Source organism: Ranitomeya imitator, chromosome 3 (genome assembly GCF_032444005.1).
Source record: "Ranitomeya imitator isolate aRanImi1 chromosome 3, aRanImi1.pri, whole genome shotgun sequence".
NCBI classification, from domain to species: domain Eukaryota; kingdom Metazoa; phylum Chordata; class Amphibia; order Anura; family Dendrobatidae; genus Ranitomeya; species Ranitomeya imitator.
Genome location: NC_091284.1, coordinates 442,390,286 through 442,407,733, shown reverse-complemented (window position 1 = coordinate 442,407,733; position 17,448 = coordinate 442,390,286). Strand labels below are relative to the sequence as shown.

The 17,448-nt window shown below is 45.2% G+C and overlaps 1 protein-coding gene across 2 annotated transcripts in view; it reads left to right on the top strand.

The window, feature by feature from the left end:
- The window catches only part of RPH3AL (rabphilin 3A like (without C2 domains)), a 682,151-nt gene that overhangs the window by 55,679 nt on the left and 609,024 nt on the right, over positions 1-17,448 (top strand). Inside the window, exon 1 of one of the 2 annotated variants that reach the window (XM_069757356.1) lies at positions 12,796-12,839. The exons of the other annotated variant lie outside the window; for it this stretch is intronic. The gene's annotated coding sequence lies outside the window, so the exon portion shown is untranslated. Of the gene's footprint in view, positions 1-12,795; positions 12,840-17,448 lie in introns of those variants that run through there. 2 annotated transcript variants of the gene reach the window in all.

The window sequence follows — 17,448 nt, the reverse complement described above, 5'->3', positions numbered from 1 at the left end:
TACTGACTACAATCCTGATCTTAACACCGCAACTAGAAGTAGCCGTGGAGTGTACCTAACACACCTAGACACCTCGTCACAGCCGGAGGACTAAATACCCCTAAAGATGGAAATTGGAATACTATCTTGCCTCAGAGATAATCCCCAAAGGATAGACAGCCCCCCACAAATATTGGCGGTGAGTCGGAGAGGAAAAAACATACACAGGCAGAAAAACAGGATTTAGCACAGGAGGCCACTCTAGCTAGATAGGACAGGATAGGACAGAGTTCTGTGCGGTCAGTATTAAAACCCTTCAAAACATACACAGCAGAATATACACAAAACTTCCTACATCTAACTAAAGATGTAGGAGCGTAAATCTGCAACTCCAGTGAATCCTACAATCAGAGCAGGAATAAAACTGAAACAAGCACACAGCAGTGTGCCACAGATACAAAAAAACAAACCCTTATCTTTGCTGAATTTGGCAGCAAGCAGGAGAAGCCAGAAAGTGATCCAACACTTCACAAGGAACATTGTTGTGAATTCTGTGGCTGAATTCACTCCTGTGGTCACAAGTGGTACTGCAGCTTCTGAGCTTCCTCCCTCAGGTGTTCTGGTGAGCTCGTTAACTGCTTCATTACTTAACTCCGCCTGATGCTGCTATCCTTGCTCCTTGTCAATGTTTCAGTGTTGGATCTGAGCTTCTCCTGATTGTTCCTGTGACCTGCTGCTCTGTATAGCTAAGTGCTTTTTGCTTTTTTGTTGCTTTTTTTCTGTCCAGCTTGTCTTTTGTTTTGCTGGAAGCTCTGAGACGCAAAGGGTGTACCGCCGTGCCGTTAGTTCGGCACGGTGGTTTTTTTTTGCCCCCTTTGCGTGGTTTTGCTTTAGGGTTTTTGTAGACTGCAAAGTTCGCTTTACTGTCCTCGCTCTGTCCTAGAATATCGGGCCCCACTTTGCTGAATCTATTTCATCCCTACGTTTTGTCTTTTCATCTTACTCACAGTCATTATATGTGGGGGGCTGCCTTTTCCTTTGGGGAATTTCTCTGGGGCAAGTCAGGCCTATTTTTCTATCTTCAGGCTAGCTAGTTTCTTAGGCTGTGCCGAGTTGCCTAGGTAGTTGTTAGGCGCAATCCACAGCCGCTTTTAGTTGTGTTTAGGATAGGATCAGGTGTGCAGTCTACAGAGTTTCCACGTCTCAGAGCTCGTTCTTGTATTTTTGGGTATTTGTCAGATCACTGTGTGCGCTCTGATCGCTAAGCACACTGTGTTTCTGGATTGCCTTCATAACACCTGTCATTAGCAAACATAACAGTACAAGGAGCCAAACTAATGATTCTCAGTAGAGGGAAAGAAAAAGTTCTGACATCATTTTTTTTTTTTTTTTTTTTTTTCCTGCTCTGTGTTCACTTTTCTTTTTTCCCCTAGACATTTGGGTGATTCTGGACACAGGTGTGGACATGGATATTCAGGGTCTGTGCTCTTCAATGGATAATCTCGTTATAAATGTACAAAAAATTCAAGATACTATTGATCAGAAATCTATGTTAGAACCAAGAATTCCTATTCCTGATTTGTTTTTTGGAGATAGAACTAAGTTTCTAAGTTTCAAAAATAATTGTCAGCTATTTCTGGCCTTGAAACCTCATTCTTCTGGTAATCCTATTCAACAGGTTTTGATTATTATTTCTTTTTTGCGCGGCGACCCTCAAGACTGGGCATTTTCTCTTGCGCCAGGAGACCCTGCATTGAGTAGTGTCGATGCGTTTTTCCTGGTGCTCGGATTGCTGTACGATGAGCCTAATTCAGTGGATCAGGCTGAGAAAAATTTGCTGGCTTTGTGCCAGGGTCAGGATGATATAGAAGTATATTGTCAGAAATTTAGGAAATGGTCAGTACTCACTCAGTGGAATGAATCTGCGCTGGCAGCTTTGTTCAGAAAGGGTCTCTCTGAGGCTCTTAAGGATGTCATGGTGGGATTTCCTATGCCTGCTGGTTTGAATGAGTCTTTGTCTTTGGCCATTCAGATCGGTCGACGCTTGCGCGAGCGTAAATCTGTGCACCATTTGGCGGTACTGCATGAGGTTAAACCTGAGCCTATGCAGTGCGATAGGACTATGACTAGAGTTGAACGGCAGGAATACAGACGTCTGAATGGTCTGTGTTTCTACTGTGGTGATTCCACTCATGCTATTTCTGATTGTCCTAAGCGCACTAAGCGGTCCGCTAGGTCTGCCGTCATTGGTACTGTACAGTCCAAATTCCTTCTGTCCATTACCTTGATATGCTCTTTGTCGTCGTTTTCTGTCATGGCGTTTGTGGACTCGGGCGCTGCCCTGAATCTGATGGATTTGGATTATGCTAAACGTTGTGGGTTTTTCTTGGAGCCTTTGCGGTGTCCTATTCCATTGAGAGGAATTGATGCTACACCTTTGGCCAAGAATAAACCTCAATACTGGGCCCAGCTGACCATGTGCATGGCTCCTGCACATCAGGAAGTTATTCACTTTCTGGTGTTGCATAATCTGCATGATGTGGTCGTGTTGGGGTTGCCATGGCTACAAACCCATAATCCAGTATTGGATTGGAATTCCATGTCGGTATCCAGCTGGGGTTGTCAGGGGGTACATGGTGATGTTCCATTTTTGTCGATTTCGTCATCCACCCCTTCTGAGGTCCCAGAGTTCTTGTCTGATTATCAGGATGTATTTGAAGAGCCCAAGTCCGATGCTCTACCTCCGCATAGGGATTGTGATTGTGCTATCAATTTGATTCCTGGTAGTAAATTCCCTAAAGGTCGATTATTTAATTTATCCGTGCCCGAACACGCCGCTATGCGCAGTTATGTGAAGGAATCCCTGGAGAAGGGACATATTCGCCCATCGTCATCACCACTGGGAGCAGGGTTCTTCTTTGTAGCCAAGAAGGATGGTTCGCTGAGACCGTGTATTGATTACCGCCTTCTTAATAAGATCACTGTTAAATTTCAGTATCCCTTGCCATTGTTATCTGACTTGTTTGCTCGGATTAAGGGGGCTAGTTGGTTCACTAAGATAGATCTTCGTGGTGCGTATAATCTGGTGAGAATCAGGCAAGGAGATGAATGGAAAACTGCATTCAATACGCCCGAGGGTCATTTTGAGTATCTAGTGATGCCGTTCGGACTTGCCAATGCTCCATCTGTGTTTCAGTCTTTTATGCATGACATCTTCCGTGAGTATCTGGATAAATTCTTGATTGTTTACTTGGATGACATTTTGATCTTCTCAGATGATTGGGAGTCTCATGTGAAGCAGGTCAGAATGGTTTTTCAGGTCCTGCGTGCTAACTCTTTGTTTGTGAAGGGATCAAAGTGTCTCTTCGGTGTGCAGAAAGTTTCATTTTTGGGGTTCATCTTTACCCCTTCTACTATCGAGATGGATCCAGTTAAGGTCCAAGCCATCCAGGATTGGATTCAGCCGACATCTCTGAAAAGTCTGCAAAAGTTCCTGGGCTTTGCTAATTTTTATCGTCGCTTCATGTGTAATTTTTCTAGCATTGCCAAACCATTGACCGATTTGACCAAGAAGGGTGCTGATTTGGTTAATTGGTCTTCTGCTGCTGTGGAAGCTTTTCAGGAGTTGAAGCGTCGTTTTTGTTCTGCCCCTGTGTTGTGTCAGCCAGATGTTTCTCTTCCGTTCCAGGTCGAGGTTGATGCTTCTGAGATTGGAGCAGGGGCGGTTTTGTCACAGAGAGGTTCTGATTGCTCAGTGATGAAACCATGTGCTTTCTTTTCCAGGAAGTTTTCGCCCGCTGAGCGTAATTATGATGTGGGCAATCGAGAGTTGCTGGCCATGAAGTGGGCATTCGAGGAGTGGCGTCATTGGCTTGAAGGAGCTAAGCATCGCGTGGTGGTATTGACTGATCATAAGAACTTGACTTATCTCGAGTCTACCAAGCGCTTGAATCCTAGACGGGCCCGTTGGTCATTATTTTTTTGCCCGCTTCGACTTTGTGATTTCGTACCTTCCGGGCTCTAAAAATGTGAAGGCGGATGCTCTGTCTAGGAGTTTTGTGCCCGACTCTCCGGGTTTATCTGAGCCAGCGGGTATCCTCAAGGAAGGAGTCATTGTGTCTGCCATCTCCCCTGATTTGCGGCAGGTGCTGCAAAAATTTCAGGCGAATAAACCTGATCGTTGTCCAGCAGAGAAACTGTTCGTCCCTGATAGGTGGACTAATAAACTTATCTCTGAACTTCATTGTTCGGTGTTGGCTGGTCATCCTGGAATCTTTGGTACCAGAGAGTTAGTGGCTAGATCCTTCTGGTGGCCATCTCTGTCACGGGATGTACGTACTTTTGTGCAGTCCTGTGGGATTTGTGCTAGGGCTAAGCCCTGCTGTTCTCGTGCCAGTGGGTTGCTTTTGCCCTTGCCGGTCCCAAAGAGGCCTTGGACACATTTCGATGGATTTCATTTCTGACCTTCCCGTTTCTCAAAAGATGTCAGTCATTTGGGTGGTCTGTGATCGCTTTTCTAAAATGGTCCATCTGGTGCCCTTGGCTAAATTGCCTTCCTCCTCTGATTTGGTACCTTTGTTCTTTCAGCATGTGGTTCGGTTGCATGGCATTCCTGAGAATATTGTTTCTGACAGAGGTTCCCAGTTTGTTTCAAGGTTTTGGCGAGCCTTTTGTGGTAGGATGGGCATTGACCTATCCTTTTCCTCGGCTTTCCATCCTCAGACTAATGGCCAGACCGAACGAACCAATCAGACCTTGGAAACATATCTGAGATGTTTTGTTTCTGCAGACCAGGATGATGGGGTGTCCTTTTTGCCGTTGGCTGAGTTCGCCCTTAATAATCGGGCCAGCTCGGCTACCTTGGTTTCTCCATTTTTTTGCAATTCTGGGTTCCATCCTCGTTTCTCTTCAGGACAGGTTGAGTCTTCGGACTGTCCTGGTGTGGATTCTGTGGTGGATAGGTTGCAGCAGATCTGGACTCAGGTAGTGGACAATTTGATCTTGTCCCAGGAGAAAGCTCAACTTTTCGCTAATCGCAGATGCCGTGTGGGTCCCCGACTTCGTGTTGGGGATCTGGTTTGGTTATCTTCTCGTCATATTCCTATGAAGTTTTCCTCTCCTAAATTTAAACCTCGTTTTATTGGTCCGTATAGGATTTCTGAGGTTCTCAATCCTGTGTCTTTTCGTTTGACCCTCCCAGACTCCTTTTCCATACATAATGTATTCCATAGGTCGGTGTTGCGGAGATACGTGGCACCTATGGTTCCATCTGTTGAGCCTCCTGCCCCGGTTTTGGTGGAGGGGGAATTGGAGTATATTGTGGAGAAGATTTTGGATTCTCGTGTTTCTAGACGGAAACTCCAGTATCTGGTTAAATGGAAGGGTTATGCTCAGGAAGATAATTCCTGGGTTTTTGCCTCTGATGTTCATGCTTCCGATCTTGTTCGTGCCTTTCATGCGGCTCATCCTGGTCGGCCTGGGGGCTCTGGTGAGGGTTCGGTGACCCCTCCTCAAGGGGGGGTACTGTTGTGAATTCTGTGGCTGAATTCACTCCTGTGGTCACAAGTGGTACTGCAGCTTCTGAGCTTCCTCCCTCAGGTGTTCTGGTGAGCTCGTTAACTGCTTCATTACTTAACTCCGCCTGATGCTGCTATCCTTGCTCCTTGTCAATGTTTCAGTGTTGGATCTGAGCTTCTCCTGATTGTTCCTGTGACCTGCTGCTCTGTATAGCTAAGTGCTTTTTGCTTTTTTGTTGCTTTTTTTCTGTCCAGCTTGTCTTTTGTTTTGCTGGAAGCTCTGAGACGCAAAGGGTGTACCGCCGTGCCGTTAGTTCGGCACGGTGGGTTTTTTTTGCCCCCTTTGCGTGGTTTTGCTTTAGGGTTTTTTGTAGACTGCAAAGTTCGCTTTACTGTCCTCGCTCTGTCCTAGAATATCGGGCCCCACTTTACTGAATCTATTTCATCCCTACGTTTTGTCTTTTCATCTTACTCACAGTCATTATATGTGGGGGGCTGCCTTTTCCTTTGGGGAATTTCTCTGGGGCAAGTCAGGCCTATTTTTCTATCTTCAGGCTAGCTAGTTTCTTAGGCTGTGCCGAGTTGCCTAGGTAGTTGTTAGGCGCAATCCACAGCCGCTTTTAGTTGTGTTTAGGATAGGATCAGGTGTGCAGTCTACAGAGTTTCCACGTCTCAGAGCTCGTTCTTGTATTTTTGGGTATTTGTCAGATCACTGTGTGCGCTCTGATCGCTAAGCACACTGTGTTTCTGGATTGCCTTCATAACACCTGTCATTAGCAAACATAACAGAACATTGACAACTGGCAAGGGGTAAAGGATCCTGCACACCTAAATATCCCAGTCAGAATTGTAATCATCCGATACACCTGGCCAGGACTGCGAGTCAGAGACAACTGCATTCCCATCTACAACCACTGGAGGGAACCCAAGAGCAGAATTCACAGCATCACACTATCGATCTGTGATAATGTACTTCTGTGGGGGATTTTAGTCCTAGCCCTATGTTTGCACAATAGCCTATTTTGGCGAGGGGGTACATTATACCTTTGTGATAAGCAAACCCCAATAGTTTGGATGTGGACGGTTGGACTGTATGTTCCCTGGCCAGGGGAGTTTGAGTAATGCCTGCACATGAATGCTTATATCTGTCTGGACGATACACCCCTTCTGCTGCCAGTATCTACGGTGGTTGGAATGATCCAAGCAAAACGCCGTAACTAGGGGCGGAGATCGAGGATCTCTTGGACACTGGGGGAATTGCATTGGCGTTCGGCGCATACATGGACTGCTGCGGCTAGGACTATGGGAAACTTTCCAGCGCCTGCGCAGCTAACCCATTACCACGCAGGAATGATGCATCGGCACCGCCATACTCCTACACACCCAGTAGGTGTTACAGTATTATTTGTTGCTATAAATACTTGGGAGCGCACTGATCTCTATTATGCTGACCTTGAGAAAGACGCCTTGAGCGTCGATATGCGTGGATCTCTGCACTCACACAGCTCTACAGATCTGATGGGCCTGTTATTTCATGACCGCAGAGCACGGTTACTGCGCTAGGATGGGTAGGAGTCTCCCTGGGATCTAGGGGGTAAAGTGAGTGGAACTAACAATATATGGATGCCAATTCTGTTGTTCCCTTTCTGGGGGTTATTTGGTGGTGAGACCATGGGTTATAGTGGTTCCCACACACTTACCAAGCAGATTGCTTCTATTTAGCAGTAGCATATATAGTGATTTTATATGTATGTTATGGGTCATTGATGGGCATATGTGATCTGTCTTTGCTAAACTGTGCTCTATTGTACTAATTAGCTGTGTGACATGCATATTTTGCTGGTATTTACCTGTTATTGTCGTGGACCCATTACCCTGATTCACGTTATGGGCTTTTAAGTGTTTTTAATGTTTCTTTGTGTATTGTTCCCAAATAAAGATTTTGATACTTTGAGAGAATTGTTGTGGTGATCCCAATTTCTATGCATACACTTTTTCTTGTCAAATGGTAAAAAGGAGAGAGCGAAGCGCTTTCTGAGCATATCAAGTTAAAACTATAAAACCAATAGTAGGAAATTTTCTCACCTGGCAAAGTTGTACAATAAACACAACTCCAATTGCTCTATAGCGGATTCCAGCAATGCCATTATATTCCTGAGGAAGGCTATATGCAGCCACAACACATCGGTTTTTTTAATAAAAAGTATTTTTTGCATAATACTTTTGTTTTGTCTACATTTATTGGATCCATTTGCCTTTTTATCTCGACGGGAGCACCTTTTATCTGGTTTGTTTCACTTCACAATAAAGATTGAAGAATTTTTACATCATTACTGATGCTAGACCATTTTTTTCAACTTACTGCAGTGTCACTGAAAGTAGATTAATAAATACTGATATAGATATTTTTCGTTGACTTTAAAAAGTTTGACATATTTTCTAATGGCATATGTCATCATAAATCAAGGTTAAGTGTTACTTAAAATCCACCTGTTTGGACGATCCATAAACGGAGGGGCATTTAGATTGATTAAACGACTCTGACATTTACTGAATGTCAGGAAATATAAAATCCTCATGTCTGTTTTTTTTATTGTGTGTAATTTTCCGCTTATCAAGAAGAATTGGGAAATGTTGCTATAAATTAGCATGTGAAAGCTTTTGCCACTCATCAAAGTGCATGACTCACACATTTTATCAGTTCTTGACCACATTGACATGGTGGACAAACTACACAATTTGAAAGCAAGAATGTGATCCTTCAACACTTCTGAAGTTATATGAATTTGAAAATTTGTTATCTATATTTTATATACGTACAATTAATATGTACAAACAAGAAAATCCGTAATTCAGTTTCCTGATACTTGAATAGTTATTAATGTAGATCAGTTGAGTTCTTCTTGGTGTGAATGGCAAGAAAATGCTCGTACAAGAGTAGTGCCATGTAATGGTGACATTTGTTACATGACAGTAATAATATCCCTTGCGGTAAATTTCATGGGTATCCCTTATTATATGGATTGGCATTTAGAAAGAAGCATTAAACATTTTAAAACCCTTTTGTCACACACTTATATTACTCACAGTAAGAACCTAACTGATGTCTGCCACGCCATTAACTGGTTAGTTTTTTTTATAATCGATTATTTTTCTTTTCTAAAAGGGCTTTATGTTTTTGGTAACCAAAAGATAAAATAGGCTAATTAATGCATATAAATCAGTCAATATTGTCTTTCACAGCATTGTTCCTTACCTGCTCACATGTAGACAAGTTTTCTTTTTGCATCTAATTATTCGGAATGTGGGTTTATCCATGTAAGGGAAAAGTATTTACATGAGTGTGCCATCAGCAAACTGCTCCTACACCAAATGGTCACTTTGAATTTACCAGTTTTGCAAGAATTCAGAACAAAGGAGTCTTCTTCATATAAGTACAGAAGTGTCAATCCAGACATCCCCCCCTGGTCAGTCTTCAACGAGATACAGATGGTCATTATAACTAAGATGAATATTTCCTATGTAATGTATGGAGGAAGTAGCTAGAGACACAGGATATTTGAAATGCAAGGGCTTGGCCCCTAGATTAGTCAACCGTCCATCACAAAAAGCAAATTTTTAGAATAGTCCAATCTAGGTAGTCCTGGATACCCGACCTTAGGGCCAGGCGTATAAAAGCTGAGCTACAGAATGGAAAAGGGTTCACATTTAGGGTTCGGCCAATGTTGGTTGTGATGCAAAATTCTCCCCCAAGGAAACCAAAGAAGAACTACTTTATTTTTCAGTCTATAATATGCACCGGACCATCCTACAGTCCGAATTCAGCTTGCTGGTGGAGTATGGACACAGGGGGTGATCGGTGGTCCGGCGATATGACTCCCATCTTAGAATGGTGCAGCAGGTTTGGTGGTGCTAAAGGTGCGGGGGCTCTGCCAACATTTTCTGAAAGCCCAGAGCCCCTGCACATCCATTGCTGTGATGCAGTGGCCTCTGGGAAATCCCATCCCAGGCTGGTGCGGCAGGTTCGGCGGTGCTCTGTGGTCCGGTGGCTGCGTCGGCATTTTGGGAAAGCACGGAGCCCCTGCACATCCATTGTTGTGATACAGTGGCCTCTGGGAAATCCCATCCCAGGCTGGTGCTGCAGGTTTGAGGGTGCTCTGTGATGCGCTGGCATTTTGTGAAAGCCCTGAGGCCCCAAAAATCCATTGCTGCGATGCAGTGGCGTCCGGGAAAATGGGGGCAGTGCATGCTTGACAACAAGATCTCAATCTGAGCATGCGCCCCCCAGCAGCCATTTTCCCTGAGGACACTGCATCACAGTAACGGATGTGCGGGGGGCTCCGGGAAAATGGCCACTAGGGGTGGTGCATGTTCAGATTGAGATCTCGGCACCAGAGATCCCAATCTGAGCATGCGTCGCCCCAGGCAGCCATTTTCCGGGGCACAACCGCATCGCAACAATGGATGTGCAAGGCCTCCGGGATTTCACAAAATGCTGGCGCAGCCCCTGCACCACAGAGCACCGCAAAACCTGCCGCACCAGCCTGGGAAGGGAGTGTGATCATCGTCCTGCAGCGTTGGACAGCTGCAGAGTCACCTGACTCCTGCTGCCGCCACACTACTTGAAAGTATATTCCGACTATAAGACGCACACCCCCATTTTCCCCCAAAAAATTTTGGGAAAAAAGTGCACCTTATAGTCTGAAAAATATGGTAGGTATTTTCTGTTATTTCTCCTTTCTTATTTTACAACTGTTTTGCATATTTGCGTGTCATTTTATTTTTCTTTTTTTCTCTATCATATAAGCACTGTACTTTTTTATATTAAAGCTAAAATCTTTGTATGCTCTAAAGAATTTGTACCCTTTCAGAGAGTGACCTTTTTGTCTGGCAGTAGTATATTTCAGGGTCTCATTGCCCCTATATGTTCAATAAGTGGTGGCAGCATGTTGTGTAGCCAGGGTGTGTAGTATGTGTCTAGGTGTTATTTATGCTCACTTTATAGCCTATTACAGTGGTTGAGTGCTGGAGTGAGTGAAAGTATATAAAGTGATCCTTGCAGATGCTCCAAACCAATAATTTTACCCAAAAATGTTGTTTTAGCTCCAATTTTTTTCCTTTTCACAAGGATGGCAGGAGAAAATGGACCTGAAAATTGTTTGTGCAATTTCTCGTGAGCACGCTGATAACTTGAAAACTGTCAGGACTCTGAATATTTTTGGTTACCTTTTGGGCATGCCTGCCCTTTTTCAAGATGGTGTATTTTGTTTCATGTGCCCCTTGTCTTCCTGCCTTATAACTCCACCCCATACTCTAGTCTGTGCTAGAGTATTCTGCCTGTGTTCTGCTCTTCTGGTGGTTTCCTGGCTTTCCAGCTGCTCCTGCAAACCTGTGTGAATATCCTGCCCCTCGCTCTGAGTTCTGCTGTATTCATCTATGCCAATGTTCCTCCTGCTCCTAACAACTCATGCTGCTTCCTCTGTCCCGCTGACCTTCACCTGCAACACGTAAGCTGGCTGCTGCTCTGGTTCTGCCTTTGTTTAATTAGCTGCAAAGCTCTGGACTGCTCTGCTTAATTAATCTGAGACTTTTTACCCAGGCCTTCCTGGATAATCTAACACCTTGTTTGGACTTGCTTATCCATGCATGGACTAGACATGGACCTACTTGTTTCCAGAATTCTCAAGTGCAAACTTCACTTCACAAACTGTTTTGCTGATTGCATTTCTCTCTGAGGTTTCCCACATACTTGTTTATTAGTTATTCTAAGTGTTATGGACTTGAGTTTTCTCTGCACTTGTTTGAAGCACTGTGCGTTTATAATATAGACTTTTTCACCTACAAACTATGTTCTGTAGTGTCTTGCTCCATGCAAAAAGACTCCTGAGTCCTCCAGTATAATTATTACAGGACACTCTAGCCAAAATGGAGTCAGCTGGAACAATGCAGAAAGCAAACTAGAGCAGGTGTTTGCCGTAATTAGATCTTTGCAGTAAGATGTGGAAGGTCTGCAAAAGAAACTGGGAGGCATTGAAAGCAATGAACAAATGTTTAAACAGTCTTTACTGGACCTAAGCACCCAAATGGGGGCCCAGGAAAACAAACTGGCGTGGAGTCCCAGTACGGACACGCTTTCCAGGATATAAGTACGCAAATGGCGGCACAAGTGACTTTACCCTCTGGCGACGCATTAAATTCCGCGGCTTGTGAATCAGTGTATGCTATATTTTGATGTTTATGCTGACTGCTTCCTTACTGACAGATCCAAATTATTGTGTGTAATTATGCTGTTGACCTCACAAGCTCTCACCTTGGTTGCGTTCTCAAAACCTGACTATTAACTGGGAGACCAAGGAGATTACCTTTCCAACAAGGAGCATACTCAGCAATAACTGAAGCTGTCCCTGAGTCCACGGTTACGAAACCACCTGTACAGGTATTTATTTTACCTTCAGCATATAAAGAATTCTCTGACATCTGCGACAAGAAGAATGCAGGTCAGTTTCCTCCACATAGGCATTATGACTGTCCCATTGAGCTACTTCCTGGGGCAGCTATTCCTTTCGGTAATGTATACCCTTTGGCAGCACCTGAGCTTCAAGCCTTGAAGGAGTACATTGATGAAAATCTGGCCAAAGGCTTCATACGTCCTTTTTCTTCACCAGCAGGGGCACCTATATTGGAGAGAAGGGTCTGCTGCATCCTTGTGCTTTCTTTTCCTGTAGATTAAGTTCAGCAGAGAAGAACTACGACGTGGGAGACAGGGAACTGCAGGCTATTATTGCGGCTTTCAAGGATTGGAGGCATCATCTGCAAGGAGCCGCACAACAGATCGTAGTGCGGACTGACCATCGCAATTTAGAGTTCATTAAATCCGCTAGATGTCTTTCTCCTCATCAGGCGCGTTGGAATTTATTTTTAAATGTTTAGTTTTGTTATCTCGTATTGTCCAAGTTCTCGTAATGGGAAGGCTGATGCTTTATCCCAAATCTATACTGCAGATTCCATACCTGGAGCCCATCCAAGACCATTCTATCTGATGCCAACTTCATAGGAGTTATCCACGATCAGGACTTGTGAAAGGAGTGCAGGGAGGCTTATGACAGTGATGTATTTCTGGCCAATCCACCTGTTGATATCAATCTTGTCTTTTAGGGTGGCATGTGGTTCAGAGATTGACGTATCTATGTCTCTGAGGCCGTCCGTCTGCAGATCCTCAAGTTTGTCCATGACTCCAAGTTGGCTTGTCACAGGGGGGTACAGAAGACTCAAGAGTTCCTAAGCCGATTTTTCTGGTGGCCAACTTGCCTGAAGGATACTAAGGACTATGCTTTCTATTGCGAGGTATGTGCTCATTACAAGACTCCTCGTGTGGCACCTACAGGTCTTGTGCAACCATTGCCTGTTCCGTCCCACCCATGGGGGTCTATCTCGATGGACTTCATTGTGGAGCTGCCTACATCGGGGGGCATGAATACGATCCTGGTGGTGGTTGATTGCCTGACTAAGGCCGCTCATTTTGTTCCATGCACCGGCCTCCCCCAGCTAAGGATACAGTGAACTTGGTTATGCAGAATGTTTTTCGGTTGCTCCACACAAAAAGAATCCTGAGTCCTCCAGTATAATTATTACAAAAACTACTTTTGAGGCACAGTGCACCGCTCAGAAGGGAAGAAACGCCATATTGGAGTTGAGATTTTACTGGACTGGTTAGAGGGTGCCATGTCACATTTGCACAGTCCCTAAAGAGCCAGAACAGCAGACCCCCCCCCCATAAAAGACCCCATTTTACAAAGTAAACCTCAAATTAATTTAGGGGTGAGTGTCGTGATCATATTGCCACCACAGGTGGGTCACAGAATTTTATACCATTGGGCTGTGAAGGAAAAAATAATTACTGTATATACTCGAGTATAAGCCGAGAATTTCAGCCCATTTTTGAGGCTGAAATTGCCCCTCTTGGCTTATACTTGAATCATTCCCAGGGTCGGCAGGGAAGGGGTGCGGCAGCTGTCTGTTATGGCTGGCAATCAGGCAACACAGCGTGCAGTAATCAGCGCACATACAGAGATCTGGCAATAACCCAAAACAATAGGACGAGCTCTGAGACGTGGAATCTCTGTAGACTGCAGTACCTGATCTATCCTCACACAACTGGAAGCAGCAGTGGATTGCGCCTATCAACTACCTATGCAACTCGGCACTGCCTGAGGAGCTGACTAGCCTGAAGATAGAAATACAAGCCTGACTTACCTCAGAGAAATACCCCAAAGGAATAGGCAGCCCCCACATATAATGACTGTTAGCAAGATGAAAAGACAAACGTAGGAATGAAATAGATTCAGCAAAGTGAGGCCCGATATTCTAGACAGAGCGAGGATAGCAAAGAGAACTATGCAGTCTACAAAAAACCCTAAAACGAAAACCACGCAAAGGGGCAAAAAGACCCACCGTGCCGAACTAACAGCACGGCGGTGCACCCCTTTGCTTCTCAGAGCTTCCAGCAAAAGATAATAACAAGCTGGACAGAAAAAACAGAAAACAAACTAGAAGCACTTATCTAGCAGAGCAGCAGGCCCAAGGAAAGATGCAGTAGCTCAGATCCAACACTGGAACATTGACAAGGAGCAAGGAAGACAGACTCAGGTGGAGCTAAATAGCAAGGCAGCCAACGAGCTCACCAAAACACCTGAGGGAGGAAGCCCAGAGACTGCAATACCACTTGTGACCACAGAAGTGAACTCAGCCACAGAATTCACAACAGCTGTCTAATCATACTCACCTACTCCTGGAGCGGTCCCTGCACGTCCCTGGTTTTCCGGGCATCGGCAGCTTCTTCCTGTATTGAGCGGTCACATGGTACCGCTCATGACAGTAATGAATATGGACCCGACTCCACTCCCACAGGGGTGGAGCTGCATATTCATTACTGTAATGAGCGGTACCATGTGACCGCTCAATACAGGAAGAAGCTGCCGGCGTCCGGAGAACCAGGGACATGCAGGGACCGCGCTGGGAGCAGGTGAGTATGAAGGGGGCAGTACACGATATTCGCCTATTCTCGTTCCACCATCGGCGCCACTCCATCTTCCGCATCCTCTGCAGTGACGCTCAGATCAGAGGGCACGATGACGCTATTAGCGTGCGCACCGCTCTCTGCCCGAACAGTCAGTGCGGAGGACATGGAAGACGCAGCTGCGCCCCCGGCGGTGGAACGTGGACAGGTGACTATATGTCGGGGGCCTGAGCGACGAGAGGCAAGTATGTGATTTTTTTTTTTTTTTTTTTTTTTTTTAATTGCAGCAACAGCATATGGGGCATAATAGTCTATGGAGCATCTTATGGGGCCATAATCAGCATTTGTGCAGCATTATACGGGGCAAATATTTCTATGGAGCATCTTATGGGGCCATGTGCAGCATTATATGGGGCAAATATCTCTATAGAGCATCTTATGGGGGCCATAATCAGCATTTGTGGACCATTGTTGTGAATTCCGCTCTTGGGCTCCCTCCGGTGGTTGTAAGTAGCATTTTTGTGAGTTCTGCTCTTTGGCTCCCTCCTGTGGTTTTGAGTGGTATGGCTGCTTCTTGGATTTAGCTTCAGCAGCTGTTTTCACTGATCGTCTTTCTGGCTCGGCTATATTAGTCTGGCCTTATCCCTCATTCAATGCCAGTTGTCAATTGTTCCTGCCTGGAGTCATTGCTCTTAGGACTTTCCTGACACTCTGACCAGTTCATCAAAGCTAAGTCCTTGCTTGTCCTTTTGTGGTTCTCTTGTTGTGGACTTTGTTGTTCAGCACTTTCTTTGTTTTTGTTCATTTGTCCAGCTTTTCAGTATGCATCTATTCAGTTAAGCTGGAAGCTCTGGGCAGCAGAGTTTGCCCTCCACACCTTTAGTCAGGTGTGGAGATTTTTGCATTTCTCTGCGGTGGACTTTTTCTAGTTTTTTTTTTTTTTTTTTTTACTGACCGCACAGCGTTCTGTTCTGTACTATTTCTATTTACCGTATATACTCGAGTATAAGCCGAGATTTTGAGCCCAAATTTTTGGGCTGAAAGTGCCCCTCTCGGCTTATACTTCAGTCAAGGTGGGTGGCAGGGTCAGCGGGTGAGGGGGAGAGGGCGCTGAGGCATACTTACCTAGTCCCGGCGATCCTGGCGCTCCCCCTGCCGTCCCACGGTCTTCGGTGCTGCAGCTTCTTCCCCTCTTCAGCGGTCACGTGGGGCCGCTCATTAGAAAAATGAATAGGCGGCTCCACCTCCCATAGGGGTGGAGCCGCGTATTCATTTCTCTAATCAGCGGTAACGGTGACCGCTGATAGAGAAAGAAGCTGCGGCACCGAATACAGCTGTGACAGGCAGAGGGAGCCGGACGTCGGGACCAGGTAAGTATGTAATATTCACCTGTCCAAGATCCAGCCGCCGGGCGCCGCTCTGTCTTCCCGGCGCCTCCATCTTCCCGGCGTCTGCGCTCTGACTGTTCAGGTCAGAGGGCGCGATGACGCACATAGTGTGCGCGGCGCCCTCTGCCTGATCAGTCAGTGCGGAGACGCCGGGAAGATGGAGGCGCCGGGAGCTGCAAGCAAGAGAGGTGAGTATGTGTTTTTTTTTTTTTTTTTTTTAATTGCAGCAGCAGCGGCGGCACAGATTTATGTGGAGCATCTATGGGACAAAATAAACGGTGCAGAGCACTGTATGGGGCAGAGCTATGGGACAAAATGAACGGTGCAGAGCATTGTATATGGGGCACAGATATGGGACAATAATGAACGGTGCGGAGCACAGTATGGGGCACAGCTATGGGACAAAATGAACGGTGCAGAGCACTATATGGCACAGCTATGGGGAAATAATGATCTATTTTTATTTTTGAAATTCACCGGTAAATGCTGCATTTCCACCCTAGGCTTATACTCGAGTCAATAAGTTTTCCCAGTTTTTGGTGGCAAAATTAGGGGGTCGGCTTATACTCGGGTCGGCTTACACTCGAGTATATACGGTAGCTAGAAGTGGCCTCCTGTGCTAAATCTTGTTTCATACTACGTATGTCATTTCCTTCTCCTCTCACAGTCATTGTTTGTGGGGGGCTAATCTATCCTTTGGGGATTTTCTCTGAGGCAAGTAGTTAGCTCTTAGGCTGTGACGAGATGCCTAGGCCTAGTTAGGAGCATTCCACGGCTACTTCTAGTGTTGTGTTGAGCTTAGGGACTGCGGTCAGTATAATTGCCACCTGATCTGAGCTAGACGCATGTCGCTCCCTAATCACCAGATCATAACAGACCATTATACCAGGCAAATGTGTCTATGGAGCATCTTATGGGGCCATAATCACCATTTGTGCAGCATTATACGGGGCAAATGTCTCTATGGAGCATCTTATGGGGCCATAATCAGCATTTGTGCAGCATTATATGGGGCAAATATCTCTATGGAGCATCTTATGGGGCCATTAGCAACATTTGTGCAGCATTTATATGGGGCATATTTTAATATGGAGCATCTTATGGGGCCCATCATGAACTGTATGGAGCATTATATGGGGCTCCTGATTCAATATGGATATTCAAAAACACTTAACCTACTGATGTCTCAATTAATTTTACTTTTATTGGTATCTATTTTTATTTTTGACATTTACCAGTAGCTGCTGCATTTTCCCCCCTAGGCTTATATTCGAGTCATTAAGTTTTCCCAGTTTTTAGTGGCAAAATTAGGGGTCTCGGCTTATACTCGGGTCAGCTTATACTCGAGTATATACTATAGCGTTTTACCACCAAAATTTTATTTGAGCCCTAATGTTTACATTTTCACACTGGAAAATGGGTAAAAATGGCACCAAATTCTTCCTACAATTTCTGCTGACTGTAGAAATACACCTTATGTGGCTGTACAGTGCTGCTTAGCCATACGGCAAGACTCGAGAAGGATGGCAAGCTATTAGCCTCCTGGAGC